At 37.4% G+C, this 10,364-nt stretch overlaps 1 long non-coding RNA gene across 1 annotated transcript; it reads right to left on the bottom strand.

The window, feature by feature from the left end:
* Positions 1-6,805: 6,805 nt before the first annotated feature.
* LOC121038331 (uncharacterized) lies at positions 6,806-9,995 on the bottom strand. Its single transcript, XR_005794297.1, has 2 exons — positions 9,870-9,995; positions 6,806-6,907 (listed from the first exon to the last, which is right to left on the bottom strand). It is a non-coding gene; the product is annotated as an uncharacterized LOC121038331 (long non-coding RNA).
* Between the last annotated feature and the right edge of the window lie 369 nt (positions 9,996-10,364).

Genomic DNA, 10,364 nt, shown 5'->3' with positions numbered 1-10,364 from the left:
TGCACTTTGCTACTTACTGTGTGACCTTAGACAAGTCACTAAATATCTGTTTCTTCATCTGTATAACTGTTGCATTACTCAAACAAAATGATGTAAATAAGTGTACTTTAACTCTCAAACTTTTTATACAAACATGAAGGGATATTATTATGTTGACTAGATCTGTGCATAGCAACAGTTGCCTCTATTTTGGTACACTCTACTTTCAAATTGTAAAAGTGAAAACCTATAGTTCATCCCATTAAAATGTAATTATTGGAGGGGAGGATCAATTAAAACATTCGTTTGACAATTTGATTACTGAGAACAACTATTTGACCAACTGTTCATTCTTATTGCTTGCTTTTTCCAAATCCCTGAAATATTATAGCTACAATAAATGTGTCTAATATAGGTCAAGCATATTATACATATTTTTATTTCTAGTCAAAGTAAGCATTACATGCATTATTGTTTCCATTTTACATATGAGAAAACCGAGGTTCAAAGAAATTAATTGATGCAAGATCATAAAGCTGATTTTGCAGCATGGCTAACAGATTGCGCTAAGATTCTGTTCTCCATCACTGAATACCCCTACCACTTTAGGCAACACATGCTCTTCACCTTTTTTTCCTCAGTACCTATAACAATGCCTAGAATACAATACAGCCTCAAGAAATGACCATGAAATAACAAGTAAATGAATGAGGGGCTCCCACAAATCATACTGAACACTGTCACAAGATTAATATACCCACTTTTATTCTATGACTGTCCCACTTGAAAACACTTCATCCTTCATTGCCTGCAGAATACAATTAAAATCCTTTATGTTATACTCTTCAGTATAACGCTATTTTTTTCTAGCCATATCTTCTGAAGTAGTAACAGCAACAAAATACTTACTGTACCTTCACTCATTCCAGGGTGTTCTGGAACTGACTGAGTTTCACTCTTGGCTCTTACTAACTGTGTGAACTTAAGAAGCAAGTTATTTAGCCTCTTTGCAAATTTTATGCAATGCAATAAGGTAGGAAAATAAAAAGAAAGGAAGTAAAACCATCTTTATTTACTGATGATGTGATTGTGGACACAGTTCAAAAGAATCTATACACTATTAAAATGAAAGCAAGATCACAGGATATAGGTCCACATACAGAACTCAATTATATTTCTACATAGCAAGAAATGATTGGAAAATGATATTTTTAAACATTTACAAAAGCATAAAACACATGAAATACTTAGGAATCTATTTAACAAAAGATGTGCAAGATAGACTCAATATGGTTGTCAGCTCTTCCCAAATTGATCTCTAAATTTATTACAATCCCAATCAAAATCCCAGCAGATCTCTTCAGTGAAAATTGAGATGCTAATTTTAAAATTTATATGGAAATACATATTATCAAGTAAAGCCAAGACAAAATTGAAGAAGAACAGTTTGGATAACTGACACTACTGATTTCAATACTCACTATAGAGCTACAATAATTAAGACAATGTGATATTGGTGTAAAAATAGACAAATACATCAATGGAATGGAATAGTGAGTCCAGAAATAGATGCCTAAATATACAGTCAATTGAATTTTTACAAAGTCATTAAAGAAATTCAATACATAAAGAAAAGTCTTATCAATAAATAGTGTGAGAACAACTATTTATTGGTATAGAGAAAATGAATATTGACTCCTACCTCACACCATACATAAAAATAAATTAGAGATGGATCATGGACTTAAATGTTAAAACTAAAGCTATAAAAACCTCCTACAAGGAAAACTGGGATAATAAATATTTTACAATTTTGGGATAGGCAAAGATTTTTAAAAAGGATATGAAAGACCCTAACCAGGAAAGAAAAGTAAATGATAAATTGGATTCCATTGAAATTATAAACTTCTGGGGCACCTGGGTAGCTCAGACAGTTAAGCGTCTGACTCCTGACTTTGGCTCAGGTCATGATCTCACAGTTTGTGGGTTCAAGCCCCCTTTCGGGTTCTGTGCTGGTAGTGTGGAGCCTGCTTGGGATTCTCTTGCTCTCTCCCTCTGCCCCTCCCCTGCTGGTTCCCTCTCTCTCTCTCTCTCTCTCTCTCAAAATAAGTAAACTTAAAAAAATTAAAATCACAAACTTCTTATCAAAAATGCCACTAGGAAGAGAAAAGGCAGTCCACGGATTGGGAGAACATATTCGCAATACACCTATCTGGCAAAATAACTGTATCCAGAATAAGTACAGAACACCTCCAAATTAATAATAAACAGCTCAATAACAAAATGGACAAAAGACTTGAAAAAGGCATTTTACAAAAGTATGTGAATGATCAATAAACATACAAAAAGATGCTCAAAGTCACTGGTCATCAGGGAACTACCACAAGTTAAAACAAGAGATACCACTTACACACCCTCTAGAATGGCTAACATTATAAAGACCAACAATTTCTAGCAATGGCGAGAATGTAGAACAATTGGAACTCTCTTTCATTGCTGGCAGGACTATACAACCACTTTGGAAAATACCGTGGCACTTCCTTTTAAAGTTAAGCATATACTTACCATATGACCCAACAGTTCTCTCCTAAGTATGTACCTAAGAAAACCTTGATCTGGGTGATGGTCACATTTTGACAATGGTTCGTCAAAATTATTGAGTTGTACGGCTGGAAGTTTTTCACTTTGTTATCTGTAAATTATACCTAAACAAAATACCATTTTGGCATCTAAAAACATGGAATGAAAGAGAACTTCTGCAATATAATGAAGTGTATATACAAAAAGCCTCTAACACGTGTCAAACTCAATGATGAAACATTTACAGCTTCTCCCTCAGATTAGGAAAGAGAATTGGGGGTGGAATGTCCACTATTACTATATTCAATATTTTACAGGAAGTTCTAGCCAATGTGATTTAAAACAAAAAGAAGTGTAACTATTACTAAGGAAGAAATAAAACTATCATTTGCAAATGGCATGAATGTTCATGTAGAAAGTCCAAAATAATCAACAAACTATTAGAATTAAATTTAAGATCTCTGGAATGGAAGGTCATTATACAAAATCCAATGGTATTTCTATATGTTGAAAACAATTAGAAAACGAAAACTTGAAATGTACATTGGAAAGCTGTTTGGCAATGTCCTTTAAAGCTGAGCATGTCCACTTTATGACCCAGTAATTCTACTCCTAAAGTATATATCCAGTGGGTTCCTCAACAAGGGAATGAATAAATTATAGTGTTTTTGCTCAATGGAATACTATATTGAAGTGAAAATGAAAAAAACATCGCTCCATGCAATGATGTGAATGAATCATATATAAAAATAATCTTGAGTGAAAGGTGTCAGATGTAGAAGAATAGCACTGTATGATGTTATTTACATAAAGGTCAAAGACAGACAAAACTAATTTATAGTTGCAGACGCTGAGACGGTTGTTACCTTTAGGGTGTAGGTGGCACCCAGGAAAGCACATGAGGGAGATTTGGGGATGCTGAGAATATCCTATTCCTAATCTGAGTAGAGGTGACATGGGTATGTTCTTTTGGGAAACATTTTATGTACACTCATTCAAGGTACACACATGTGTACCTATGTATATTATATTTCAACTTAAAAAGCATTATTGTATACATTTACTGAAGTCTCCCTAACTAGACTGCAAGCTCCTTGAGGACAGGGATCGTATTTTAGATTTCTTAATATCCTGCACAGGTGTTAGCACAGTGACTTCCTGAAATAGTACTTTCCATAACGTAAGAATATACTGGTGCCGAAGACACTGCCAGGTACATAGTATGTGCTTAATAAATATTTGTTGGGTTTATAAAAAACGGAAAGAGTAAATTAATGACAGAGCTGAATTTCCAAGTAAATTGAAAATGAAAATTAAATTTGCATCCATATTTTCCTACTGACCACTATGACAATAAAACTTGCACAAGAATGGAGGTGGACATTTGTCACAGCCATGAATGTCCACCATCTTTTAAACAGCCTTTCTATATTGAAGAACATTTCAATAATATGACTTTTGTATCCCTAACAAGTAAAAGTCAGAAGCAAATATTCCCAAGACCCTTCTGCAGCCAGGATATAGACTTGTGACCCAGGCACCTGCTGGAAACTTTGGTTCACCCATTTTGTCATTTGGATGTTGGTCTTTCCTAATTGATTTGTGCAGCTCTTAACACAATGTCAGACCTACCCATCCTTCTGTGATACTAGTTGCAGATATTTTCACTTGTAATTTGTCTTTATTTTTGTACGCAAATTTTAAAAAATGTTTTATGTAGTCCAAAGTATTCATCCTATATGGGCGTTTGAGTTGTATGTCATAGTTAGGAAGATCTATTTCCCTTTGATATTGTAAAAACAAATAAAATTTACTCATAATGTCTTCTATTTAAAAAAAAAAGAATATACTGGTGCCAATAAAGTTTATTTGGTTTTAGTATAAGTACAAATAGTAAAGTAAAACAACATACATACATATATGTACAAATAAAATCAATTTATGAAGCATTAACATTTTCCTGTGATTCTCCTGTCTCTTATGTTTATCTGAAATAACTCCAAAGTAAAGTTAGCTGTTAGAAATAGAATCTAATAAATTACATCAATATAAGAATCACAACTCGTGGACTCTGGTAAGAATCAGTATTTGGATCCACGAGGTATTGGCCTTATCTCATTGAATGTAGAAGTCCATTCAGGTAGGCTGATGGGGATCTTAGAAGAGAGAAGTAGGTTCCAAACCAGAATCTAAACCCATAATCAGTGTCCCCCGGACACTTTGTTGGTTGGTTGGTTGGTTGGTTGGTTGGTTGGTTGGTTGGTTGGTTAGTTGGTTGGTTCACCACATTTTTATCGTGGCAAAATAGAGATAACATAAAAATTGCCAATTTAACCATTGTTAAGTGTACAATTCAATGGCATTAAGTACACACACATTGATCACCACTACCCATCTCCAGAACTTTTTCATGCAGATATGTTGGACACTTTGTTAAATGCATCTGGGACTCTGTTTCTTACCTGAGTCCTACATTTTTAAGATCTTGCACAGCTCGGAAATACTCTATCAGGAAGCTTAAAAAGCACACTCAGAGGGAAAAAAGACTCCTTTGGTTAAAATGTGACATTGTCATAAAATCCTAGGTCTGGAGGGGGATGTTAGTGTTCAACGGTAGCCAGGCAGGAAAATATCTTTGAGAAAAAGAGCGCATCTGAATAACAGCTCTTTTTCCTTGGTAAAAGAACCATCTTCGTGCTTCTTTTGAAATAGGCCTTTGTAAACATGGACCACTTGACGAATTGTCCTACTCACCACAAAGCACTCATTCGAGCAATATTTCTTGGGCTTCGAAATAGAAAACTCTGTTTTTATTCAAAACATTTACAACGCCAATCAATGTTGCATTTTAATTAGTCTCTTATTTATAAATGTCAGTTTTTGACATCCTTGATTAAATGCCTAGCCTCCAGGCTTGTTTTGTTTTGTTTTTAGCTTTTCGCCAAGATGATTATGACGTTCTAGACACACAACTACCTGAAAGATTGCAATTGTTCTCTTCTCCCATCCTAAGCCCTGTTAGACGATGAATATCTACGTTTTCAACTGAGTGGTAGGTGTGTGAATATCTATTGTTCTCCATATCTGTCACACACGTTAAAATAGTATTTTGTGTATATTCAGTGTTTAGTAAGAACAATTTGGGGGGCGCCCGGGGGGCTCAGTTTGTTGGGCGTCCAACTTCAACTTAGGTCATGATCTCGCGGTTTGTGAGTTCCTGCCCTGTGTTGGGCTCTGTGCCGACAGCTCAGGAGCCTGGAACCTGCTTCAGATTCTGTCTCCCTCTCTCTCTGCTCCTCCCCCACTCATGCTCTGCCTCAACAATAAATAAAACATTAAAAATTCCTTCTATGATAAATATTTTACTTAAGCACATGCTTTTGTTACAAAATAACAAAAGCTAATATTTAGACCTTGCTTTTCTTTTAGACTAAGTTTTAAAATAAACTATGACTTTCTAATACTCTCAATCAATGGGTTCTTTCTAGTAAATTCAGTCCCTGATTTATACGTGGCCAGCCAGCCACCTGAGATGGGTAAGGTTCTTGTTAGACTGGAACGTCCTTCTCTTTCTGCCTCTGCCTGGAGTGTTCCCCACTCCTGTTTCCCCTCCCCCCTTCCCATGACGGGCTACTCAGCGGTTTCTTTCCCTCTCTTAAAAATGGTTTCATTTACAATATCACCATTCCTCCATGCCCGAGTCCTACTCCTCTTTAGAGTTGATTGTTCCCTTGCTCTGGGTCCCTGCTGCCACCCTGAAGATAAAAGACCAAGCTACAGGTGAGTTTGAGTACCCACATTTCCAGAGACTGGCCATGTTAATCTGGATGTGCTTAACAGGGTTCTTATGCAGGTGCAGCAGACTCAGTTCTAATCTCCCACAGAAACACACACATGATGGTTATGTTCTATGACCACTGCAGGTTCTGTGACCACTGCGGGATGTCACAGGTTTTAGGAAGGCAGCTCTGAGAACCTAAACCCCTTGTAAAACTTTGTTTCTGTAGAAAAATATATTCCGCTTCACCATCAGTCAATAAAAAGGGAAACTTCTGAAAGAAGTCCATGAAGATTGCCTGTACTTTTCATCTAAGACTTCAAGCCTTTCACAAAAACATTGTTTTCTTAAAGAGCCTTTTGGCCACAGCTAATAGTTATTTAGGAACTTGCTATATTCACAACTAAGACACATGTGTTAACCAACTTTGGACATGAAGTATAAGACAGATAATGCACAAATTATTACCAGTGCTGTTGGATAGGCTTCTTTCCATTTATTAATTCAACACGAATTCATTGGGTTACTATTCTGTGCAAGGCCATTATCCTCAGCATTGGAGACCCAGCCCTGAACAAAACAGGCAAAACCCCTATCTTAATAGGTTTTACAGAGGATGTAAATACTAGGCACTTAAGTATTTGTTGAATGAATGATTAAATGTGGCGAAGAAAACCATTATAATATGATAAATATTTATGTTTTACAAAATTCAGTGAAATCAGTGAACAAAGGGGTTGCAGAACATAAATTAGGGGAATTTGTTCCAGCCATCAAGGTTAAAATATTTCCTTATTATAATGAAGCAATATCGGGTCAAAGTGTTGGGTGATGAGAACCAGGCCAGCACTCTACCACGCACATGGCCCTGACTTTGCAGAGCACTAGTTAGGAGTCAAGTGCCATCATACCACTACCTCCGTAACTTTTTGCAAATTATAACTTCGAGACCAAAGTTTATTATATCAATAAGTAATTTTGATATATCATCTTAACTGCAAGGACTCAGTGTCAGTTTACGGTAGCATTGTAACAAAGGACAACATTTTACCAAATGCAACAGAGGCTTCATTCTATAATAATTAGGTTACATGTTAAATCCCATCATCATAGATTTCTGCAACATATTTTTGTCTTTATGGTGTTACCTATGATTGCAATCCCTAAAAAGGAAATGTCTATATATCTATATATAGAAAGAAGAGAGACAGAGAGAGAAACAGAAACAAAGAGAGACAGAGAGATAAAGATTGAGATAGAGAAAGAGAGAGGTGAGGGGGATTTATTTGAAGGAACGGCTCATGTGATTATGGGAGGTGGGAAACCCAAAATTTGCAGCGGGGGCCAGCAGGCTGGAAATTCAAGCAGGAGTTGATGTAGCGGTCACGAGTCTGAAGGCAGTCTAGAAACAGAATTCCTTCCTTCCTGGGAAAGCGCAGTCTTTAAATGCCTTCAGCTGTTTGGATGTGGAGCATCCACATTATGGAGGGTAATCTGCTTTATTAAAGGTCACTGATTTAAATGTTAAATTAAAAAAAAAAGAAAAACTTTCACAGCAACATCTAAACTGGTGTTTGATCACACAACTGAGCATCTCAGCCTAGACAAGTTGACACATAAAATTAACCATCACAGTCTACTGCTTGTCAACTTGACTTTCATACACATCTCCCCAAACCATACTTAATTTCCTAATAAATACAGTAAAAAAAGTCATACTTAACATAATATGACGATCCTGTGTACAATTGAAAGCATACCAACTCCTTCCTGGAAGAGGTTCAAAGTCCTTGGGTCATGTTCATGATTTTCTGGTAACTTAAATATCTGGTAACTTAAATACTATAATGTAAAGTTAATTCTTTTTTTTTTTTTTTCCGATTTATTTTGAGAGAGAGAGAACACGTACGAACAGGGGATGATGGGTTCCTGGCTCCATGCTGCCAGCAAAGAGCTTGATGCTGAGCTTGATCCCACAACCATGAGATCATGACCTAAGCCAAAATCAAGAGTCGGGTGCTTAACTGACTGAGCCACCCAGGTGCCCCCTTAAATACTATGATATAAAGTCGTATATATCTCATAGGATAAGGGAATAAGGGAGGGAGGAAAACAAATATGCAGATAGATACATACATGCATACATACATATGTACACACACACAAGCATATTCATGACAAAATAAAGAAGAAATACTTATAACAAATATGGTCTTCATTCTGTAACTGGTCACATGGTCATAACTGTTATTTACAACTGCCTTCTCCCGCTACCCATTCCATATTCTTCAGCAAGCACCTTGGCTGGTTATGATTCCTTACCCAGTAGGATGTCGCAAACCTTCATTCATGAAGAATCTGGGCCACGAACAGATCTGCCACAATTAGATTGTTGCAGTTTGCCATGGACTTTAATCCAGGGTATAGTGCTAAGGCACTTCCTGAATATCAGACATACTCTTCCTTACCTCCATTATGTGGTAAGCCACCCAATTTGCCCTTGGTAATTGGGATCAATCAGTTAGCCAGGACAGTAACTCCCTTCTTGGCCTGTTAGTTCAGAGGCATAAGAAACCCAAAGTGGCCCGGCGGCAGTCTTAAATTCCAGTCCATGTAATCACTGCTGTGTCTTCTGATGGAAGCACTCCTCCCTTTGGAACTAAGACCTCTAGACCAGCAGAGCATAAGGTCACAGGGACTGGAAGCAAAAATTTTACTAGTGGATCACTGGGGTAGTATTAAATGGTGCCAGTCCAGTTTTCACCTCTTGACTCTTGGACCCATAAATCCTGACTGTTGGGAGAAACAGCACCGTATATTGGATGCCAATTTAGAGTAAATACAGCCTCCTGGAGAACCTTGCCCCAACCCTGCAAGATACTGCCAACTCGCTGGTTCTGTAAGGCAGTCTTCAAGCGGCCATTACACTACTCTATCCAGCCAACTGCTTCAGGATGGTGGGAAATATGGTAAGACCAGAAAATTTTATGAGCATGGACCCACTGCCCCACTTCATTTGTCATGAAGTGAGTTCCTCCATCAGAAGCAATGTTCTGTGGGGGCGCCTGGGTGGCTCGGTTGAGTGTCTGACTCTTGATTTTGGCTCGGGTCATGGGATTGAGCCCCTCATGGGGATCCATGCTGAGTGTGGAGCCTGCTTAAGATTTTCTTTCTCTCCTTCTGCCCCTCACCCCCACTTGCATGCTCTCTTTCACTCTCTTTCTGTCCCTCTCAAATAAATAAATGAATAAATGAATAGATGAATAAATGAATAAATACATAAATAAGAAGCAATGCTTTGTGGAATACCACAATAGTGGATAGGATGACCCATTCTGTGGCTACCACTCCACCTCCTACCCCAGTGACTTTTGTCATCACACAGTGGGTTCATGAACAGTGTGGCCATGATGGCAACATAGACTTTCATTTTCCAAGACAAACCTGGGCTCTGGCCCCCACTGTGCCCAATCGGCCAGCAGCAGAGACCAACACTGAGTCCCTTCTATGGCACCATTCTCCAGTTAGATACCTGGTGCCAGGTTGGTTACATTAGACCATTTCCATCATGGAAGGGGCAGCATTTGTTCTTAATGGACTAGACACTCTGGATATGAATGTGACTCCCCTACATGCAGTGCTTCTGCGAAAACTACCATCATGGACTACTTTGCTACAGAGCGCGGTCTCTTTACATTCTGTAAGAGAATACACTAGCACTGAAGCGTAGTTACAACAGTTACTAACTGTTACAACTGTTACAACAGTTACAACTAGTTACTAACTCAACTTTCTTTTGTAACCAAAAATCTAGTACTTTATTAGCAATATAGCAGTTTTTAATAAACTTGCTCTAAATGCAAAAAAAAAAAAAAAAGTCTTACTCATAAATTACTATTGGTTATGAGCCTACTCTCAGCAATCTGGTATAATATATCTGTAGTACCAAATTGAGTGTTATATTCAGCTTACTTTCTATCAGTGTCTGCAATGGGGTATTGGTGTCAAGCTGAAAAGTTTTAGATCC

The sequence above is a fragment of the Herpailurus yagouaroundi genome, unplaced genomic scaffold (assembly GCF_014898765.1).
Source record: "Herpailurus yagouaroundi ecotype Mexico unplaced genomic scaffold, PumYag 165, whole genome shotgun sequence".
Taxonomy (NCBI): Eukaryota; Metazoa; Chordata; class Mammalia; order Carnivora; family Felidae; genus Herpailurus; species Herpailurus yagouaroundi.
Note: the sequence above shows the minus strand (reverse complement) of the source record. Positions and strands in the feature narration are given on the sequence as shown.